We start from the raw sequence: 23,766 nt of genomic DNA on the forward strand, positions 1-23,766 counted from the left end.
AGTCTTTTAAGCCATTGAAGGCCTTCTCACACTCGTCTGTCCAAGTTACCTTCTTGGGTTTCTTCGGAGTTGTGAGGGCAGTCAGAGGAGCAGCTATGGTACCATAGTCTGCCACAAAATTGCGGTAATACCCCGTGAGTCCTAAAAAGGCTCTCACTTGGGTTTGCGTAGTGGGGGTAGGCCAGTCTTGTACTGCTTGTACTTTACTGGGTAGAGGCTGTATCCTCCCTCCACCTACTTCATGTCCAAGGTAAACCACTGAGCCTTGTCCAATCTGGCACTTACTAGCCTTTATGGTCAAGTGGGCTTTCCGAAGAGCCTGGAGCACAATCCCGAGGTGTTTCACATGGTCTTCCCAGGTGGCACTGAAAACTGCTATATCGTCCAGATATGCAAGGCAGAATTCGTCCAACCCATTCAACACATGATTCACAAGCCTCTGGAAAGTGGCAGGTGCATTCTTCAACCCGAACGGCATTACCCGGAATTGGTAAAGGCCGTCTGGAGTAGAAAATGCCGTCTTCTCCCTGGCATGTTCTGCTAACGCTATTTGCCAATAGCCAGCAGTGAGGTCAAACGTGCTGAGGTACTTGGAGGCACCCAAAGTATCCACCAGCTCATCTGTTCGAGGCAAGGGGTGTGCGTCTGTCTTGGTGACAGCATTCAGAGCCCTGTAATCCACACAGAACCTCAATTCAGAAGTGCCTGCCTTTGGAACCAACACCACAGGACTGGACCAAGGACTACTAGAGGGTTCAATCACCCCAAGATCTAACATCTTGTTGACCTCTGTCTTAATATAAGACCGTACTTTATCTGACATCCTGTATCCCCTACTTTTGGTAGGTACACTGTCTCCTGTGTCAATGTTATGTTTGCACCAAGGTGTCAAACCAGGGGACTGTGAAAACAGGGGGGAAAACTGCCTAAGCAAACTTTTCACCTCAGCCTGCTGATCAGAAGTCAGGTGAGGGGCCACTCGGACACCCTCAACGGAGCTATCTGAAGGACCGCTCTGGAACAGGTCGGGGAGAGGTTCAGACTCCTCTTCCTCAACGTCTGACGCCAGTAGCAGTGCTGCGATTTCGACTCTTGGGACGAAAGCCTTCAGCCTATTTACGTGAAACACTTTTGGAGCCTGTCCAGGCCTTCCAAGGTCCACTAAATAGTTCACCTCACCCAGGGGCTCCACCACTGTGTAAGGGCCTGACCATTTGTCCTGTAAAGCGCGAGGCCTTATTGGATTCATGATCAGGACTTGCTGACCAGGTGTAAAGTTGATGAGGGAAGCTTTCTGGTCGTACCAATGTTTCACCAGCGCTTGCCCTGCCTTCAATTTATCACTAGCCAAGCCCATCAGAAGTACCATCCGTTTTCTGAGCCCTAGCACATAGTCAACTACATTGGTAGTAACAGGGGGAGTGGGCATCTCCCATCCCTCTTTGACAATGGCTAAGGGTCCCCGTACGGGATGACCGAACACAAGTTCGAAGGGGCTGAAGCCAACACCCTCCTGTGGTACCTCTCGGTAGGCAAACAGCAAGCATGGTAAAAGAAGATCCCATTTTCTTCTCTGGGGCTCCTCCAGAGCCCCAATCATGCTCTTTAACGTTCTGTTGAAACGTTCCACCAGACCATTGGTCTGGGGGTGGTATGCAGAAGAGAACTTGTAGGTGACCCCACATTCTTTCCACATAGCCTGCATATACTTCGACATAAAGTTGCTGCCACGATCTGACACAACTTCTTTAGGGAAGCCAACCCTAGTAAATATGCCGAGTAAAGCTTTTGCAACTGACTTGGCAGTTACAGTTTTCAATGGGATGGCCTCAGGATACCTGGTTGCATGGTCGACCAGCACCAGGATAAACCTATTGCCCGAGGATGTTTGCGGGTCAAGGGGACCGACGATGTCGATCCCTACCCTTTCAAATGGTACCCCCACAACTGGGAGCGGTACCAACGGAGCTTGGATTGTCGCGCCAACCTTACCAGACAACTGGCAGGAGGCACAACTCCTGCAGTGACTTTCTACTTGCACCCCCATCTTGGGCCAGTAGAAGTGCATGGATAACCTTTGCTTGGTCCTCTTCATACCAAGGTGAACAGCAAGGGGAACTTCATGCGCCAACTGCAGGAGGAAGGGTCTAACAGCAAGGGGAACCACCAACCTCCTATGGTCTCCTTCTGTAGACTCTGTGGGCTCACTATACAGGAGTCCACCTTCCCAATAAATCCTATGCTTCCCAGGAGGTTCACCCTCAAGCTGGGAGCAGGCCTGTCTCCTTAGGCCTTCCAGAGATGGGCACTCACGTTGGCCTTTACTGAATTCGTCCCTATCAGGACCTCCTTCAACTAACAAGTCTTTTAGTTCAGGATGATCGTTGGGGTCGAATACTTCAGGCATCGCCACCTCCTCGTCAGGCTCGGGCGATTGACCAACTTACTCCACCGCAGTGGTAGGCGAGCTCGGGGGAATATTCTCTTTCCCCCGTCTTGACTTGTAGACTCCTTTCGCCTTGGGTTTCCCCTTCGGCTGGGGCGGCGTATTGGACTTGGCCAATGCTGCCCGTGCTTGAGACCGTGTGTAGGGTCGTTCGGCAGTGTCTCCTACGAGCCCTAAAGCTCTGAGATCATTACCTAATAAGACCTTTCCCGGGACGTTTCTCTGAATGCTCACTGGAATCCTGACTGCTGTACCATTTAAAGTTAGATTAACAGGGATCACGGGAAACATACGGAGGGGGCCGTCAGCCAACTTAGTGGGCATCAGAGTAGCTCTGGCAACTTCCTCTGAGTCTACCAAGGTAGAATCCACTACAGTTCGACTGCACCCACTATCCCTAAGAGCTGGAAAATCCACTCCATTGATCAGCACACTGTCTTTAAAGTAGTGCTTGGTATTATCCGGAATCCTAGCATACGCCTCTGCGACTTTAGGCTCCCAGGAACCCAGGGACACTAAAACTACCTCGGCCTCTATTCCGCTGGGAAATGAGTCCGAGGAGAAGGATGCTCCTGTAATCTCTTCTTCCTCGTAGGAGGAGAAGGCCAGATTAGCGGAGTGGACCCCCAAAGGTCTAACCTTACAACGGGGATCCCCCTTCACATGGTCAGTTGCTCCACAAGAAAAACAAGCCCCAGTGGGTCTGTTTACGTAGGGAGGCTTATTGTAACCAGAGTTCTGTTTCGGAGGCGCACCTCCACTACCCTGTGAGTTCTCTTGTGTCGTACCCTTGTTTTTCTTTTTGTGGCCCTTTTGGGAAGAAGATTTAGCAGATTCCCCACCCTCCATATCTTTGGACTTTTTCCCCTCCTCCTGCTTACCAGGATGAGTTTTGTCCTTATGGGACACTCAATGTGACACCCATAAGTCTGCTGCAATGGCCAGCTTCTTAGGATCTATCTCCTTCGAATCGGCCAAATGCTGCTTAAGCTCCGGGGAAGAAGAAGCAAAAATGTGTTCCAGCATGACAAGATTTATCATGCCGTCGAAGGTAGAAACCTTATAGCCTTCGACCCAGCCAGTTAAGTTTTTCAAAGATTCAGCGACATAAGATACCCAAGTACCACCTTCCTTTTTCTTATACTCTCGAAAACGCTTTAAATATTGGGCCGGAGTCTTCCCAAACTTTAAAATGAGAGTCTGCTTTAACATTGCGAAATCAGCCCGCTCAGCCTTCGACATTTCCATAATGGCACTACAGCCAGAATGGGGCAGTCTACTGAGCAACCACGCAATCTTATCAGCATTGTCAACTTCCTGGACCTCGCATGCATACTCAAACGCATTCAGCCAGTCCATAATGTCATTCCTCTCTTCATACACACTGAGCAGATCTTTTGGAAACCGTGGATGAGAGGAGGCCCCAGACCCATGTCCAGGACCCTTGGATCCATTTGCAACCTGAAGCTTGGCCAGTTCCAACTGGTGATCCCTGTCTTTTTGTTTTTCTGCCTGTTCGATTTTTAGTTTGGCTATGCTGAATTCAAGCTCCTGCTGCCTAAACCGCAGCTCTTGCTTCTTGAATTCAAGCATAGCCTCCCCATCAGCACTGGCAGAGGAAACATTAGACAGCTCGTCCTCCCTGTCCTCGTGGTCGCGGTGGAACAGTGCGGCGGCAGAACCGTCGGTTCTACCAGTGAGAGCAGCCCCACCACCTCCTCTGTCCTCTGAAGTAATAGCGTCAAGCTGCGCTTCTTGCCACGCCACGATTCTTTGGATCATTTCCAATTTCGTGCCTTGAGAGGAAACACCTCTCTCCGCACACATCTTTTTCAGCGTTTCTGATTTGGAAGCATTTAAAGTTAACAACGTACTTGTTTCCATACTGTTTGATAGGACTATGGCCTTTTTAAAGTTATACTATAACAATTCACTACGTGTACTGTTTGGAATAACCTGAAATGCCTTAGTTCGAGCGCAACACTGGATACCTTCAGTCGTATCCCACCGCTGTACACCAATTTGTTAAGACGGATTTCTGAACTCTGTCCTGGTGGCGCAGAAGTTCAGAAGGCCAACCCAATTACTTGGAACAGGGTAACCTCTGGACAAGCCAGACCAATCAAGGTAGCGATCGCGGCGGTCAAGACTAGGTCTCAAGAGGGGTGAGGGTGACTGAAGGCCCGCAATGAGCACACAAAGCAAGAGCGCTAACAAACTACTCCAAACAGTTGTTATATCAAAAATAGATACACATTTATTTTAAGGCCTTTAAAATAATGACCGTAGCGAGAAAATCACAATATCACAATATTAAGCCAACACATACCATATCAACACAATATATATACAAATACACAGTCGCAAGCGTTTAAAGCACGAAATATGTAGTCCACCTGAAAGGAAAGGACAACAGGCAGTGCGATAACGCTTTAGACTCAGTTCGCCTTCAGAGGCACCTAACTAGATGGAAGTCCGAGCCCTGAGAAGAGTGGAGCCTTGTGCTCAAAGTACCTGCCACGCCGGTGCCAACGGGCAAAAGGGGAAGTTCTTTGGAGGAAGTCAGGCAGTTCGGGTTAGTGCCCAGCAGAAGGAGAACAGGTTCTGCAACTCAAGCGCAGCCTCCACAGCGGGCAGAAGCAGAGTGCGAGTACGGCCAAAAGGGTGCTGTTTTTACACAGCAGGGAAAAGCAATGGGATACTGCAGGAGGGCGACCAGATCCTAGCTAAACTACTCACCGGTCCCCGAAGCAAGCAGACCCAGGCTTCTCCACGTTAGTTTCAGCAGCTGGCAGGTTCAGAAGAGCAGGGAACGCCTCGTAGTCGTGTAGAGCAAAAAGACGTCCCAATCGACGAAACCAGCACAGTTTGTTGCCGCAGCAGGACAACGGAGCGGCCGTGTGTATTCGAGCCAAATGTACACTCCTCCCTTCAGACCTGGGGACGCCAAGCGTACGAAGCGTGGGAGAGTGACAAGGACTCGAAATACAACACAACCTGGCGGCGGTTACAGAGCAGGACTCCCTTGTAAGCTGGTCAGTCAACTGGATGGCCCAGAGACACTTCCGAAGGCTTACTTGGCAGGAGTTGATGAAGTCGCCGGGAATAGCTGTTCCTGCTATTCCAAAGGTCGAAGCACCAGTACAGGCCTTCTGGTTCGATCCAAGGAGGAAAGGGTTTCACAGGACGACAGCAGTGCAAAGGAGGATTCCTTCAGCGGGTCACCAGCGATTCCTCGGTCCAGCCTCTTGGTTGCAGGATACTTGGCTCCTGTATTCCTTCGTTCGTGAGAACTCAGGAGATCGACATGGTAGTGGTGTTTCCAGCCCCCTCTTATCCACGGTTCCCTTCGCGCCAAAACGGAGGGGAGCCAATGGGAGATCCGCTCATCAAAACACATACCATACGTGGACCAATCCCGGACCACGGTGGTCCCAGGCATTCACACCACCCTAGACTCTCTGGCACCCAGGATGTGTATTGGGACCAGACATCCCAGCCCACACCCTGGAGGCACACAAACGACATGTAGAAGCCCGCGAAAGCAACCACGTTTCGCGGGAAAGTACATGCCCAAATAAGGAAGGCCCCGGGTCGCCGGACCTGGGGAAGGTGAAGGGAGCAAGACGGACAGTGGACAGGACAAAGGAGCCTCGCGGCCTGGCCATTTTGGGAGTCAGGCCACCATTTTGGGTTCAGTGCAAAAACGTGCTCAGAACGCCAAAAGGAGCTCAAAATAAACAAAACGATCGCTGCCACCATTCCAGTCCCTGAATGACTTGCACCGATCAAATACCATCCTAAAAGAGTATCTAGGCCCTGTAGAAGGCTAGAGACCCAAGAGAGCTGTAACTTAGCTTACAGTGCCCTCTTGTGTCGTGTTGCACTAAAGCTGCGACACGATAAAAGAAACTACGGGAAACCACGTTCCCCGGTACTGACTGTCTTAAGGGCATGTCAGTTTCCCCGTAAGAAAGGAGCGAAAGCCCAGAGAAGTGCGGCAGAAGGCTGTACTTTTCTGGCAAAGTCAAGAACAAGGTTAAAAACAATAGCAAAAAGTTTAGCGGTTGCCACATGGAAGGAAAATTCCCTACAATTACGAAATCTTTCCTAACAGGGATCAAGTCTGGCTGTCCACCAAACATTTATCGCTTAAAGGGCCTCGCACCTTCAACCCCAAATACCTGGGACCATATCCAATTACGGCCATAATTAATCCAGTGGCCGTTAAATTAGAATTGCCAACCCATATGAGAATACATCCTGTATTTCACGTATCTCTTTTGAAACCCATGCAACCTGGAACCAGATTGACCAATCCTCCAGAGCCCATTCAAGTGAATGGGGAGCCCGAATTTGAAGTAAAAGACATTTTGGACTCTAAAATCATCAGATCGAACCTATTCTACCTAATCGACTACGGACCTCAGGAAAGGTCATGGGAACCCTATCACCACGTCCATGCTCCTCGTCTAGTCCAGATATTTCACCGAACCTTTCCCGATAAACCAAAACCCCCGGGGAGGACAAGTTTGGGAGGGGCCTTGAGGGGGGGTGCTGTCATGGGCGCTACTCCCGAGGGGCCAGGACTGGCCCAGCGCCCTCGGAAGCAGACCCGTCTTCCACTACTCCGGACCCAGCAAACCCCTACAGGGGCCCTTTGGACCGTGTCCTGGCACCTTTGGCGCCGGCGCCTTTGGCGCCAGGCTCATGAAGGGTTTCAGTCCCGGCGCCATAGGCGCCGGGCTCATATTGATAAACAGTGTAATAATGCTTGGGTGGACTTACCTGAGGCAGACCATGCTGCATATTTACCCAGAACAATCCAGTCTGGTTGAAGTCCCCAGCCATCAGGGCTGGGAGGAACTATTCCCTCCATTCAGGAACTCTTTTCTTACCTGGGTGGAACCGGTGGAAGAACACACACTGGAAGCACTTCTCTGCTATTTAAACCACGCCCGATGGAAAACACGTGCTTCGCGTTATTCTGCAGCAGCAGCAGGACGCTCACCAAGTCGGCTCCTGCATTCCAGGTCCAGAGTCATCTTCAGCTTCTGCGCAGCAACCTGTGGATGAAGAAAGACACAGAACAATACTTACCAGATCCCGGAATCCAGTCACCGGCAAAACCTGCAAAGAATAAACATAAGGTTAGAAAAGTGCAACTCGCTCGCAGCCGCGCCCGCTTACCTGATCCATCCGTGATTGCAACGGAGCTAACCGCGGCCTTCTCTTCGGCAGCTTCTCTGCACCTGAAAGGCAAAGGACATAATTAAAAAGGGGTTCGGGTGAAGGCAGTCGCTTTCATCTTAACTTACCAGTTTCTGTACGCGCAGTAGCGGCCGCATCAACCTCAGCATCCCGGCACCTGAAAAACAGGAAAAAGACATTATTTGAGGTGCCATTAAAAGCGGCCAACGATCATTATACTTACGTGCATCGGCACGTGCAGTGGCAACGGATATAAAGCCCGCAGCATCCCGGCACCTGAAAACTAGAAAAAGGACATTATTAGAGGTGCCATTAAAAGCGGCCAATGAACATTATACTTACGTGCATCGGCACGTGCAGCGGCAACGGAAAACTACGCCCACAGCATCCCGAGGCCTGAAACAAAGGAAAAGGGACATTATTGAGGTGCCCATCTTTTAAAGCCTAAAGACTACAGTATACTTGCAGGCATCCGCTCGTGCAGGAACGGCGGCACCGCTCTTCGGCATCCCAGCACCAGTGCCACAACTAAGGCCGCAAAAGACTTGAGCCTCAACACTGAACTCATCCAGTGACGTAACTGGAATCCACGCACCCCTGCACCAGACGCAGGATGGAGAGCTCAGCATTTATACGCCTAAAGTGAGAGCTCGCCGAGACAAGTAGAAAGCTAGGCTGTGGGAGAAACTGGCGATTGGTGGGAGAAGGAATCCCATCAAACGGTGATTAACCCTTTTTCTTCCACCTGCAGAAAACTTACCCTGCAAGTCAGACATTCGATAAGAGGAAGCCCAGTCCTGAGAGTCGTCCGAGCTCTACGCTTCTCAATTGAAGAAACGATAGCGGCCCAGCCGGGATCAGCGCCTCCGTGGGAATCAGGTGAGCGTTACACAGGCCCAGGCCCTCATTCACCCTCTGAAAGCAGCGTGACATGGCGTCTCCTGCGGGTCTGGGATTTAGAGCGCCCACCCGCTGTCTATCTCTGGATGGGTGGAGGACCATATTAAAATCACCTTCCACCACCAATGGACCCTGGACAAAAGTTTTCAGCCTTTCCCCCACTCTCTCCCAGAATTGAGCCTGACCCTCGTTTGGAGCGTATACGACTACCAAGGTTATGGGCGAGCTCTGTAGGGAACCTCGTACAAAGAGGTAGCGGCCTTCGGGGTCCCTGAGAATGGAGTCTTTCTCGAATCCCAGCCCCCTAGCGATCAGGATTGCAACCCCTCTTTTCTTTCCTTTGTGGGATGCATAGAATATCTCCTCGATACCACCGCCCCGCAGCCTGGGCTCCCTCCCCCTCGCCCAGTGCATTTCCTGCACGAAGAGTAGGTCCAGCTTTGCCCTCCTAAACTCTCTGCTAATTAGGGATCTCTTCGTGGGGGTGTTCAGGCCCCGTACATTCAGGGTTCCCACCCCTACGGCCGGTCGGTCATCAGCCATAGTCACTGTCACCTTCCCCCTTGGTCACCGAAGTTGCATTGTCGCTCCCTCCCTGCTTTCTGAATTTCCTTGTTTGGTCATTTTTGAAAACTTTCCCCAAGTTACCCCCCAACTCATTCCCCACCCCTAAACCCCCCACTTGTGTACGAACCCCCACCCCCCTCCCCGGCGTCCAGCCATGTAATTCCTCCATTCCTGGATTGTCGGCTGGACCACCAGCCTGTTCCCTACAGCCAGGCGTCAGTAGCAAAGCACGCTGCGTGAGCCCCCCCCTCGAGCACCCCAGCTCGATCACTGCTTGAGGGGGAACTGTAATTGTCTTCCCCTCCCAGTTGTCAAGGCCCGATCTGTAAATGGTCCGATCTGTCCCCTCCGCCCAATAGGCGACCGTCCCCTGGGCCCCGGGTGATACTTCTCTCAACACCCATGGTTGTGTCCCCCCGGATGACCCCTTATACTTGCAGGTCGATGGGGTGCAGCGAGCGAAGCGTCCTTAGAGTCCTCCTGTTGTCTAGTCCCGATGATCCTCGTAGGGTCGCTGTTGTCACCCCTCCGATTCGACATGTTCTTCCTCCATTGGTGTTTGTGGAGTGTTCAATTTCTTGAACTTTCTAGAGCCGATTTTCCTTCTTCTGGAGTTAGGCTGGCCGGGGGTGCCTCTGCTGAGCGCTTCGGGCCTACTGGCCCCCTCCGGGGGGGCGGGATCGCCCACATAGTACTGAATAGCATCCTTAATGTCCTCTTCCGTTACCAGCGAGGTGCGTTGGCCTGAATATTCGAAAGACAGGGAGAAGGGGTATCCCCATCTATACCGAACGCCCTTCTCCTTCAGTTGTTGTGTCAGGGGGTGGCGCATCCTTCGTTTAGCCAGGGTGTAAGCTGAGAGATCTTGAAAAATGGAGATTTGGGCGCAGTTGTAAGTTATCACCCCCGCCTTCCTTGCAGCCTCCTGAACTTTGGCTTTTTTCGGTGTAATAGTGGAAACGGGCCAGAACCGATCTGGGGCTCCCTGTCCTCCCCCCGGCCCTGTGCACTCGTTCGAACGTGAGTTCTGTTGTCATTTCTTCCGCAAACAGGAGGGTGATAATGTCTGTCACTACTCGGGTCAACTCTCTCTCCGTATCGCCTTCCGTTTCCGGGATCCCAAAGAACCTTAGATTGTTCCGTCTCTCCCTATTTTCATAGTCGTCCATTATCCTGGCTCTCTCCTCGTACCTCTTTTCCAGAGCCGCAAGCCGTGTGCTGAATTGGACCCCCTGAGATGTAGAGGACAATTGATAGTTTTCCACTTGTAGGACTCTGTCCTCGATTTTGTCCACTCTCTGGTCCAACTTCTCGAACTTCTCGGCGATATCGGATCTCATTTCTCTGATCTCCTGGAGAATGGAGGCGAAGCCTCTTTGCATCGTCATTGCGGGTTGGCCTGTGGGTTCAGGATGGGCCATTGTTCCGGAGAGGGTAGGAACCTCAGTAATGATCTCTGTTTCTTGAAAGCGGAACGTTTGTAGGGTCTTCCTCCAACTCATGTGGTCCTGCTGATCCCCTGCTGCAGAGTCCGCTGCGGTCTGGGGGGCCCTTGGGGGAATACCGTGCCGCCCCGGGGCCAAACAGTTATCTGTTTCGCCAGTGGAGTTTGTAGACGGTGGTTTATCCCCTGCGGGGGGCAGAACAGCCCACCAGGTGGGCACTCGCCCCGCCAACCAAGGACGGGGACCTCTCACCTGGGTTGCGAGCAGCCAGCGGGTTCGGAGCAGGCCGTGGGTCCGATGAACTTGGGGACGCTGGAGGCATTTTCCAATCCGCGAGAGCGTTGTGGTCGTAGGGTCTTCCGCCAGTCTATGAGGGCGTACTGACCCCCAGCTGTGTGGTCCGTTGCGGCCTAGTGGCCCTTGAGGGTGTGCTGTACTGTCCCGGGGTCGTACCGTTATGTGTTGCTCAGGTGGGGCTTGCAGGCGCGGGCTTTAACACCTGTGGGGGATGGGGTAGCTCCCCAGGTGGGCACACGCCCCGCCAACCGCGGACGGGGGCCTCTCACACGGGTTGCCGAATCGCTGTCTCCTCCCGGGGTAGTTCCCCTGGGGTTTTCTGTCGCCTGGCGAGTTCACACCTCGGGGCCCGGCCCGGGGTCCTCCTCCTGCTGATCCCGAGGTCGTGAGGGTCTTCGCCGTCGGTTCTCCGGCTAGGGGTCGCTGTTGTGGCTCCCGGTGAGACCCAGGCTGGGGCAGCTCTCCCTGTTCCACCCCGTTGGGACCCTGGAACAGGCTTGGGTGTGGGGCCTCTCCGTGGGGGGCGGCAATGTCAGTCGCCTCGGTCTTTGCGGGGGGGGGAGATCCACCTCTCCCCCGAGGCGGAGCGTTACCGGGGGCCTCCTCTCCTGGGCCCCCTCTGATGAGGCCTGGCCTCCGGCGTTGTCTCCTCGGGTCTGTGCCGCCGCGCCGTGGGGCCCGGAGCAGAGTCAAAAGATGTTTGTTTCCTCCGTCCGAGGGCGGGCGGGGAGCTGCCGCTGGTCCCCGCCCGGGGAACGCAACCTCCTCGCCACACGCCTTCCACCGCCGGGGTCGGCGGGGGGCCTGGATCGTCTCCCCGACCTTCTTGCTGCGGAGGGCTCCTCCACTTCCTGCGCTGTTGAGAACGGCGTCAGCCCAGTCGCGCACTGTCGCTCCCAGAACTCCGGTTCCGCTCGGAGTTGGAGGTCCGTTCTTTCGAGCGGGGGCGTCGCGGGGGATCACCAGCTCGTGCCACTCAATGTGTTCGCTTGGGGGGTTTCGGCGGGGCGGGGGCTCAATCCCCTGAACAGGCCCAACCTCGGCGGGAACACCGCAATCAGGCAGCCATTACCTGTGCGCCCCCTGGTGGCTTCCTCGGGTCATTGCTTTTCACCCCTTTGATCTCCCTCTTCCGGGCTTCCTTTCAATATCAAGACCTTCGGTGGTTGGTTTCCTGGTCCTGAGGGCCTGATAGTTTTACTATACGAAAAACGAACAAACACAACATTCTATTTTTTGTATTTCTCAGGTGATTGCTTCACCCATGGGTTCCCTTGTCGTCTCTCAGCCTCCCTCCGCCGGGTTTACTATGGCTTTCTCGAGTTCCTTCTTTCACAAATCTCAATGTCTTTTAAACAGTTCCAGTGGACATCCCTCAGTCGGGGTTCACTCTTGTCCACACACTGCTCCTTGGCACTTTAGACTTGCACCCTTCTCGTCAGCATCCCTTGGTTGTGTTAATTTTTGCCAACTTCACATTCCCAAATGTTTGTGGGATTCACTTCCCTTGCTTTCTCACAGTTTGTAGGTCAAAGGCTTTTGACTGTATGGGGATTTTGCTTGACCTCCTGTATGACCACTTTGACCTAACTTGGCGGCTCTCCTACGCCCTTCTGGTTTCTGTAGTTTCACTCAAAAAGACCAGAGTCTCTCAAGTTAGCACCCACATGGTGCCGGTTCCCTCTACAGCTGGTCTCCCCTTAACATTTGTACAGTTCTTTGAACTTATTTCAATTTGCAATTTTGCGTCTTTCATTCAACACAGCCCAACTCTTAATCGGATCTCCCCTCGACTCACCGGCTGTGATGAACTACTTGGCGTTCCTCGTAACTGGAGTCAAGGCCAGTACCACAGTAGCAGGAGTTTTCCTCGCTCCTGCTTATCAGCGTCAACACGCTCCATGTACCATTGACATCTGTTGCAGCACACATGGGCTATTGTTCTCAGTCTTACGATTCCTTCTGCGGAGGTTTCGCGGTCTGAGCCCGGAAGAGGGGGATCCAGGAGTAAAAAGCCACCACCAACCATCAAAAGCCATAATGAACCCGCCAAAGGGAGGCAAACATTTGAGAAGAGTCTGAGCCCGAAAGAGGGGGATCCAGGGGTGAAAAGCTATCACACACCGACACGTGAATGCAACAAAGAAAATCGTTTGAAAATAAGCAAGAGTGAACCTGAAGGAGGGAGGCTGATATTCAAGAGTGGTCTGAGCCCAGAGGAGGGGGACCGAGGGGTGAAGAATCACCACCCAAGTGCAGTCAGAAAGGAACTGTTGTATATGGTTTTGAACATACCACGCCCTCGGAACCAAGAGAACTACCGACTAAAGGTCCTGATATCGCAAGGAAGATTTTTTTGGATCTGTGCCCGGAAGAGGAGGATCCAGGGGTGAGAAGCCTTCGCACAATGTACATACGGAAATTAACTTTTTGTTTGTTATTTTGATTACATCAGGTCCACAGAGGCAATAGACATTTTGTAGAAAAGAGACTTAACCACCAGAGGTCCTGATACCAGATAACAGAACTGTTGTCTCGTACTGGGAAAGCTCGAGTATGTGCTGTGCTCTACTACATCCAGACTTATCAGTTGTGTACACATATTTCTTTCTTGTGAACACTATCCCACACTCTTAATCTTTTGGATTTAGTTGCAAGGATTGGCAATAGTTGTATTTTTTATTTTTTCTATAGGTACTTTTATTTGAAAAGACGCCACTAGGACTGCTTTATTATTATTTGATGATCGTCGCTTACTTCCATCTTAGATTTAGGTTTAGATTAGGCATTTTTTCCAACCTTCCTATACAGTTTAATAAACACCCTTGTACTGTGATCACTTGTGTCTATCTTTACTGTTGCCACCATGAGTTCCTTACAGTTGTTTATCAAAAGATCTCTCTGGTTAATGGATCTCGCTGTGGTTCCTATTTAAAGCGACAGGTCTCCCTTGAAGCTGTGGCAAGACCAGACTCTCTTGTTCCTACAAACCACAATCTCCTGCCTTATGAATGGGGTCTCCCTACCTGGATAGCCTACAGTGAACACACAGTTCTAGACATCACTGCTCAATGTCATTGATACTTAGGTGTATGTACACCCATTGTGCGGGTGGTCGAATTCCTCACAGTGCTACACAGTATCCATGGGATAGCCTTGTGTCACTTGAGATCTGTTTCTGCTGAGGGTTTTTCCTAACCCATTCTTGATCACACCTTTCTGTCTTTCCACTGCCCCTTCAGATTGAGGATGGTGGAGGCAATGGAGTTGGTTATATTGGTAATGTTGTACACAGTTCCTTTATTACTTGGACAGTAAAGTGGGTGCCTCAGTCACTGTTTATACATATGGGCACTCAACTCTTGGGATGAAGTCTCTCTCTTATAAGCAACTTTGTGACTGTAATAGTATCAGCTCTACATATTGGACCATCCTTGGTTTAGCCTGAGAACGTGCTCATGATGACCATAATCTATAGGTAATTATTGAATTTTTGGAGCTGATTAATATTGACCTTTAAGTTCAGCAATGGTTCCATAAGTTCTGGTGTGTGCTCCTGGCTTTGCCGTTAGTCTGTCATACATGCTTTTGCTAGTAGATGACACTCTCATCAATAATCTTGCGTCATAGAGGGAAAATCAGGGACATAACAGTCATGGCTCAATGCAGCAATAATATCCCCCTTCTTTCACACTGTACTGGCACGTAGGAGGTTAGCTATAACATGGAGGAGGGGCCGCCAACCCAACGCACGATATAGGCTCCAAGATGTCGCCTACTGCCATGACATGGAAACAGCGTTCATTAGGACCCTGCCCTAACATGCGTGTCCCCCAGAAATCTGGGGCCCTTATATTCATTATCTGATGACTGTTGTAGACTGATAAAATGTCACAAAACAGAGAATGTCAACTAATTCCTTACTTGCCTAAGACTTTGCTTCAAATGTGCCAATGTTTACGACATGGCAAGGGCAAACAACTACTACTACCAATTGCCCTTTTCCTCAGATGGCCTTAATAACTACCAGAATCCGAAAAACTTTCAAGGGTTCTTATTATAGGTTCTTATTATAAAAATATAGAACTGGTTTGCTTTGATTCTGGTTAAGTTACGGGCTGGGTTCAGTAATGGGCTTCTCCCTCTCATCCTCCCATGGACTCACACCTCCTTAACCCCAGATTTGTGAACTAGCAATCGGCATGCCTACTATTGTAAAGCTAGCAACATGTGAGGACCTAAAGGGAAAAGCCTTGTTTATCTGACTCTGGGGTACCTCTGCTAAAACTTCAAATATTTCTCAATAGGAAAGACTGGCACTCTTCCTCGCTCTACTTTCCTTGATCTCCCTACTTTGGCACACTCTCTGCTGTACTCACACTTGCTCCTCTCCCTCTTCTGTCAATCACACCCTCTGGTCTTCTCCTATGTCCACACTTCTCTTCTCCTACCCCTCCTCTCTCTGCTTACCTTTCTCTTATCCACCCTCCACACACTCTCACACACACTCCACTGTGCCCTAATCTTACCATATGCTCTCCACCTATCCTACCTCCACCAACTACCTTGCTACTGCTTTACTCCGCCCTCACCACTACTACCTTGCACTCTCTCCACATCTCCTACCACCGCCTTTCTCTCACCCCAATACCCTTTATGCTTTCTCTCCCCCTCTCTATCTTCACTCTCCCCTCATGCTAACTATTACCACTCACTTTCACAATTAAAACTTCAACTGCACTCTGACTCACCTCTGCCTTGTCTGCGGGTCCACTTCTTGACCTCACCCCTACAACTCACACTCCCCCATTCACTCTCCATTCATACTGTTCTCTTTCTGGTTCTAGCCAGAGCCCTTCCATTGGTTCAGGCTCTCATCTGACTCTATGGGCCCATCTGTGGCTATTCTTTCCCCCCAAGACCCTGTCGCACCTTACCCTCTGCTGAACACTCAAACATTTGCCAGTGCCAGCACTCTGTTCAACTGAGGCGTAGGGGGTGGGGGGGGAGCACAGGCTGGTCAGTGGCTTAGACTCTACCAAAGCTGGTAGTGGCTCTTTTTCTAAATGTTGCCGACATGACAGTTGGTGCTTCCCCCAGTTCACCAGTCTGCCCAATTAGATTCCTGGGCACGAGCAATGGCCTGTAGGCAGGGGCAACCCGGTGAAAGCACTTCTGTTAGGAGGATTGCACCAAGCAGCGCCTTGAGTGATGGTCTATGAGCTCAAGATGGACAGTCTCCTCCATCCCCATTCCCAGGACTTATATAGCCAAAAAGGATTAATTTGAGTCGGGCGTACGTGTGCAGCCTAGCAAAGGGTATCCCTTTAGGTTCCTCAAGCCCAGGAAAGGCGGGCTACCATCCCATCGAAGCTGACCTAAGCAGTAGCTTTGTTACCACCATCTGCCTTCACTAAATTGAGTGGAGGTCCTGCTGCCCAGTTTAGTTAAGGTTTAAGGCAGGCAGGACGTAGGCTGCTCGGAAATGTAGCCACGATCAGAGCTGCTCCCTATACATTTTCAGAGCCATTTGTGTTGATGGATGGAGGCATTCACCAACTTCAGCCTGCATCTAATTTGGTTCCAATGAATTCGTAGCCTTCCACACAAATCATACATATTTTGGATGTACATTGATTTGAAATAATACCTGGAATCTCTGCTTCTTTCAACAGATCCCTGACAAGAATCAAGTGTCTGAAAATAATCACAAGATGAACAGTGGCACACTAAAGCACTTGTAGAGAAATCACACACCTCACAGGAAACCCAACACACTGCACACCTATGAGGATTGATACAAATGAGAAGGCATCTGACTGACTTGATTGTGGTATGTGCTTTTCTCACTGGTCCATTTAATCATACGCAAGAGCTCCCACATGAGCGTGAGACACAATGAGTGTCTATAGTGGAGGAAAGTGTCAATACTAGGAAGACCAGCATATGCACAGAGGGAAAGATAAACATAACCGGCTTTTGGGTTTGAGGAATTCATTGCATCATGGACTATAATGAGGAGAAGTCGCATCAGAGCCCAGAACATGGCAAGGACTGTAAGCTGGCATTGCAACCAAGGAAACAGCTGGGATTATTCCCTTGCACAGAGTGCAAGAAAAGCTTCAGTCAGTCCTCACTTCTGATAAGCCATCAGAAGATCCACACCGAGGTGAAGTCCTACAAATGCACAGAGTGCAAGATGAGCTTCTGTGAAGCGCCATCTCTGAGAAAGCATCTCATGATCCATAATGGGGGGAAGCCCTACAAGTGTACAGAGTGTTGGAAAAGCTTCAGTCAGTCCTCACATTTGATGAGCCATCTAAGGATCCATACAGGGGAGAAGCCCTACAAGTGCATCGAGTGCAAGAAAAGCTTCAGTCAGTCTTCAAGTCTGAAGAGCCATCTAACAATCCATACAGGGGGGAAGCCCTACAAGTGCACAGAGTGCAAGAAAAGCTTCAGTCGGTACTCAAATCTGATGAGCCATCTAAGGATCCATACAGGGGTAAAGCCTTACAAGTGCACAGAGTGCAAGAAAAGCTTCATTCGGTCCTCACATCTGAAGAGCCATCTAAGGATCCATACAGGAGACAAGCCTTACAAGTGTACAGAGTGCAAGAAAAGCTTCAGTCATTCCTCAAGTCTGATAGGCCATCAGAGGATCCATACAGGGGAGAGGCCCTTCAAGTGCACAGAGTGCAGGAAAAGCTTCAGTAAATCTACGTCTCTGAGAAGCCATCAACAAATCCATACTGGGGAGAAGCCCTATGAGTGCACGGAGTGCAAGAAAAGCTTCAGTCGGTCCTCAAATCTGATAGTCCATCAAAGGATCCATACTGGGGTGAAGCCCTACAAATGCACACCATGCAAGAAAAGCTTCACTGAATCTTCATCCCTGAGACGGCATCAAATGATCCATACTGGGAGGAAGCCGTACAAGTGTTCAGAGTGCGAGAAATGCTTCAGTCAGTCCTCATATCTGATAAACCATCAGAAGATCCATACTGGAGAGAAGCCCTATAAATGTACACAGTGCAAGAAAAGCTTCAGTGAATCTTTACGTCTGAGAAGACATCAATGGATCCATACTGTGGAGAAGCCCTACAAGTGCACAGAATGCAAGAAAAGCTTCAGTCAGTCCTCCAATCTGAGCAGGCATCAGAGGATCCATACTGGGGTGAAGCCCTACAAATGCACCGAGTGTGAGAAAAGATTCAATGACTCATCATCTCTGAGAAAGCATCTCATTATCCATACTGGGGAAAAGCCCTATAAGTGTATAGAGTGCAGGAAAGGTTTCAGTTGGTCCTCACATCTGATAAGACATCGAAGGATCCATAGAGGGGAGAAGCCCTGCGAGTGCACAGAGTGCAAGAAAAGCTTCTATGACTTGTCATCTTTGAGAAAGCATCTCATGATCCATAATGGGCAGAAGCCCTACAACTGCAAAGAGTGCAAGAAAAGCTTCTTTGACTCTTCATCTGTGAGAAAGCATCTCGTGATCCATACTGGGGTGAAACTCTACAAGTGCACAGAGTGCAAGAAAAGCTTCAGTCATTCTTCAAATCTGAGAAGGCATCAGAGGATCCATGCAGGGGAGAGGCCCTTTAAGTGCACAGAGTGTAAGAAAAGCTTCAGTCAGTCCTCACATCTGATAAGCCATCAGAGTATCCATACAGGGGAGAGGCCCTTCAAGTGCAGTGAGTGCAAGAAAAGCTTCAGTCGGTCCTCAAGTCTGATAAGCCATCTAAGGATCCATACAGGGGGGAAGCCATACAAGTGCACAGAGCGCACAAAAACCTTCAGTCTGTCCTCAGATCTGAGAAGGATCCATACTCGGTGGAAACCTTTCTATTGTACACCGTGTAGGAAAAAAGCTTCAGACAATCCTCCAATCTGAGAATGCATGTTGCTATACATAATGAAAAGACCTACAAGTGCACAGATTGTGATAAACACTTAAATCTGGTGTCTACTCTGCTGCAGCATCAAAGATCGCACATAGTAGAGACATTACACCAGCGCATAATGCAGTGGTCTTCAAACCTTTTAGGCCTGGGCTCCCCCCGAGCAAAATGGGGCAGGCCAGGCCCCCCCAAAAATGCCAAATGGCTATGAACTATCGCACGCCGTCACTGCACCATACTCCCAGTATAGTCCAGGGGCACCCCCACCTGCTCCCCTCACAGTCTCTGGACTTCCTTATCCTACTCCTAGCCCAGTCGCTGTGCTCTCCCCACCCCACCACCCTGTCTGTTCCTCATGATGTCCAGTAGCCACACCGTCTCTGAGCCCGCTGTAGGTGCAGCCCGCGCTGCTTCGAGATGCAGAGAGGAAGAAGTAATCTCCAGGCATAATATCAGCGGCCTCAGAGCCCTCGTTATCCTCACAGCACATCTTCGCCTCATCCGCTCTAAAATTGCTTTTATTGAAGAGCACCTGTCCGCTATACTCTACAAAGGCTGCTCACCTTACTTACCTGCAGACTCCAAGCACATATTGCCCATGTGTTTGCATTCCACTCGAAATTCGTTTGTCAGGCAATTTAAAGATGCCCGCCGTAATTTAAAGATGGCCGCCGCGCTTTGGTCCCCCCGCGCCTGACCTTGTCCTGAATGCCTGCTTGACCTGGACCCTGCATCCTGCCTCCGGATTGGTGCTGACTGGCAACATATCGTGACTCCAATCACCGGCAGGCGAGAGCCGGCCAATGAGGTAAGGCCCAGAGAGAAGGCCATCCCCCTGACTGAGCTGCCCGAGCGCAGCCACGCAGCCAGGCGACGTTTTTATGCCCAAAAACTTCTGCAATTCATCTTGCCTCTAGTGCCCCTCGGGCTAACTCAACCAGCAGTGCTTGACCACCTGCAATGGAAGGTAATCCACGCTACCTGCACCACCTTTAATGTACTTTATTGACTCTGAGATACAGCGCTCTCCTTACCGTCTATAGTGCTCGCCCCCAGTTTGCTACCAACGTGCTCACCTGCAGCACCCCTGTGTAACACCTGCCATACTGCCTATGCTTTACCTGCTATGCTCCCTTATTGCGCCTGCCTCAGACTAATGTGCGCGATTCTTGAGTTAGTCTGCCTACCTCCTGCATATCCAAACCTGCTGCGCACATATTCTGATCTGCTCCACATGTATGCTACATCGCTCTTCTGCCTGATAATGCTCGAGGTGCAATGCCTGTTTGACGTGCCACACTTTTGAATGGTGCCCTGTGTACTCTGCACTGCTCCTTACTTGATGTAAGTGTAGTGTACTTGCATAACCTAACCTGCTGTGCCTCACTACGGATTGGTGCCCCATGTATGTTGCATTGCTCTTTGCCTGATATGCCCACATTTGCTGCAAGCCTGGTATCTGCTTTGCCTTTTGTACCTCTGCTATGAATGTGCCCATTCATTCACCCAGTACTGCCTAGACTGCCGCATTGCTACAACTGTACCCTGTGACCTTTTTGAGACCCTTTTGGTCGCCTACCATGGCACCCTGTGACCTATCCGAGACCCTTTTGGTCGCCTACCATTGCACCCTGTGACCTATCCGAGACCCCTTGGTAGCTTGCCACTGCATCCTGTTACCTATTTAAGACCCATGGGTCGCCTGCCTTGCACGTTGCTAACTACTCTAAGTCATGCATTTTAGTTCATATTGTGATTCTTGAATGTCATGATTGTTAGGGAGAATTCTCTGTTTAGGCTGAATTTCCTAACCTAGTGAGTCCCCCAGCAGCTTTGCTGGATTTCTGGAGTTTGTTTTTTTCATCCTGCCAAGAGTGAGACTCTTTTCCTCCCACTCTTGGACATGAATGTGGTTAATTCCTTTGGATGTCAATGTGTTCTATGGGCTATGGGGTCTTTTACTCCATAGGGCCTCATGTGTTTTGCTATGTGTGTTACACCGCACCCTCCGTGCCGTAACACTGGGGTGTCCTAGAGGATCCCCACCATAGACTCCATACCCTGGGACTGACTACTGTCTCCCAAGGCATGTAAAGTCACCATTGGCTTTACTAGACCTAAATTTGCTAACAGAACCAGTACAAACCATCCTATTGTGGACGTACTGGTAGGGGTAATTCGATTACCCCTGGGTCTGTTGTTCGAGGGGGCACTGTTCCGTCCCCCTTCGTCGAGTTTTGGCTGGTGGCAGTGGATACTACTTTTTATATTCGACCGCGAATATATTCCTATGTGATTCTTCCCATTGTTGGAGGCTAATACTTTTTCGCGTTAGTCTCTAACAAACCGCCGGTTTATTTGTCTTAAATAAATCCACCGGTTGGTATTTTCTGCCAGAACTCGGTTTTTAAAATGGCGTATGTGTTCGCCTTTGTAACTCCGAACCAAAGGTTGAGCCCTTTGTTCCACTTTTGGCGGGCTTCTGCACAGAAGCCCTCCAAAGTGGTGCCATTCTGTCTGGGTACCACAGGGGGTGTGGGCGGGGGTGTAGGCACCCTGGACTGAGTTGCCGTGCCAACTCAAGTCGCACTCTGGTGTGATTGTCCCAAGTGGTGAGCCGCCCCGCTCACCACTTAGCGTGTTTTGATTGACAGCTAGGCTGAATGAATGGGGGTTTCTGCATAAAAGCAGGGCTTTTGGGACTGGATCTTGAGAAGTCACCACAGGACCTAAGAATCCGACGAGGGTAAAGCTGAGCCGACCTGCAACGACGACACCCCCGGTGGAGCCCTGCTGAACCGACTCACCACTTCCCAACGACAGAGGAGATCTCCCTGCCGGAGAGTCTTCTTCCCCTGACTGGTGGGAACAACCAGTCCCTTTGCTTTTTCTTCGCTTCCAGGATGTCTAGTGGTCGAATTGCCCATACTGAGCACCCCGGCAACCGGATAGCCACTAACCACTGGACCGCGACCAAAAGGTGGTGTCTTGTGACGGAGCACTCCGCGGCTGGTCTCTTCCCTGGTGGTGCAACGATCTTCAACTTTTCTTCGACGACGAGATCATCTCATCTTCTGGCAAAGCCCCGACTTGCATCCACCACCAGGAACAACTGCCACCGCCGGAGCTGTCTCTTCACTTACAAGGTACTTTGTCCACCTGGCTTCCCTTGTGACAGTTAGCCTGAGGTGTCTTAAATCCTTACCTTTCCATTGGGTCGCCTCCAGAACTTCTTAACTTTCGTTCTGAAACTAGTCCAACCTTTCTGTGACATTTTGCTACAAAGACTTGAAGTGCATTTCCACTGTGATACTTTTGGGACATACCGCCTTGCCTCTCTCCGAGTGGGCCTGGCCTCTGAACTTTGTGATCTACAGTAGACCCTGCCTTGCTTGCCTTGCATTTGCTTCGTAAAAGTGTTGGTACTGAGTTGGTTTCATACCCTGCCTTTTCTCTCCCTGTCTAACGAATATTAGAGTGCCATCTAGGTTAAAGCATTCATCTCTGTCTGCAAATAAGTGGTGCCGTTGAACCTTGACTTGTTGAAATATTGTTAGGGGGATTGATATACTTATAGTAATTGTGATTGAAGTTGTTTGCCGTATTAGTGCCAGTGTGTTTTTCATAGATGTGTTTTTAAATAAAACATTATATATCTTTACACACCAAGCTCTGATCAGTGTCTGCTTGTTCTACTGTGTAAATTGCCCTATCTTGTATACTCCAAATACTGCCTAACTCATCTTGAGAGAAGTCTGACTGCTCAGCCACAGCTACCAGGTAAATATGGGTGGTGCAGACTGCTACCAATTGGGTTTACTGCTAACTCCTGTAGACTTAAACTTTTTGCAGTGGTCCCAGAGGGAACTGCACAGGTTTCTGCCTAACAATGATCCATATCACTAGATGAACCCCTGGCTATAACTAGCCACCCGCAATCTATATTGCGACACCCTAGCCAGACATCCTAGGGAAGTAAGGGAAGCAACTTGAACCATTTAACTACTCTAACTACCATGTGTAGAAACCTGACCTCCCTGACCCTCCTAACTACAATCATGGCCTTTTCTACCTACAGCACTAGCCCCCCCCCCCACAGACAGAAAACTGAGACATAGGGCAAGACTACCTTGCATTTATGAACCCAAAAGAAATAGCGCAAACAATACTGTTAGATCCCCAACTATACAGACGCACTTGGATAAGCAAATTCAAGCCACGAAACCCTCAACTCCGACCCCGAATCCTACTCACTTTCATAAAAAGAAACACCCGAGTAGAAACAAGCACACAGATAAATCTGCAAGCTATCCCATTCCTAAGAATACTTTATCACTTACTGGATCCCTTATCAACGCCAGATCCATGGTAGCCCATGCAACTGAAATTGCTGACATACTAAACAACAGCAGCATCGACCTCCTTGCCTGGCTCCACGAGGCAGCAGGACCCTCCCTGATGCTAGCCGTACCTGACAATTACCAGATCCACAGAGTAGATAGACCCAATGCTAAAGGCGGTGGCCTAGCCATCATCGCTAAAACTACTTTGCTTATCAGATTCACCACCTCACCTCCCTGTGCTTCCTGCAAAGTACTCTCAGCAAAATTGCAACTCTCTAATAACCGCACGCTAACTATTGACTTGATCTATAGGCCCCCAGGTCCCTTGGGAACCTTCGAAGATGACCTTACCACCCTCATAGCTAACAATACCCCAAATCACTCCGCAAACGCTGTTGCTGGGCGACTTTAACATTGGCTTCAATGAGCCAGATAATAAAAATGCCTTCTCTATAACAGCTATCCTAAACGACCACGGCCTTACCCAAAAAGTCCTCACCCCCACACATGTTAAAGGTAGAACCCTTGACTGGGTATCTGAACTTAACTGCAACATAGTCATTACTGACATCATCCCTCAACCATGGACCGACCACTATCTAATAAATTCCACTACCACACTTGACCTCCTCAGCCCTAAAATTATCAAA

At 50.2% G+C, this 23,766-nt stretch overlaps 1 pseudogene; it reads left to right on the forward strand.

Annotated features, from left to right (window-relative positions):
• LOC138528241 (zinc finger protein 729-like) overlaps window positions 1-23,766 on the forward strand; it is a 452,378-nt pseudogene that overhangs the window by 186,523 nt on the left and 242,089 nt on the right.

Source organism: Ambystoma mexicanum, chromosome 7q, assembly GCF_040938575.1.
Source record: "Ambystoma mexicanum isolate Mex_15411 chromosome 7q, UKY_AmexF1_1, whole genome shotgun sequence".
In the NCBI taxonomy this organism is placed as follows: Eukaryota; Metazoa; Chordata; class Amphibia; order Caudata; family Ambystomatidae; genus Ambystoma; species Ambystoma mexicanum.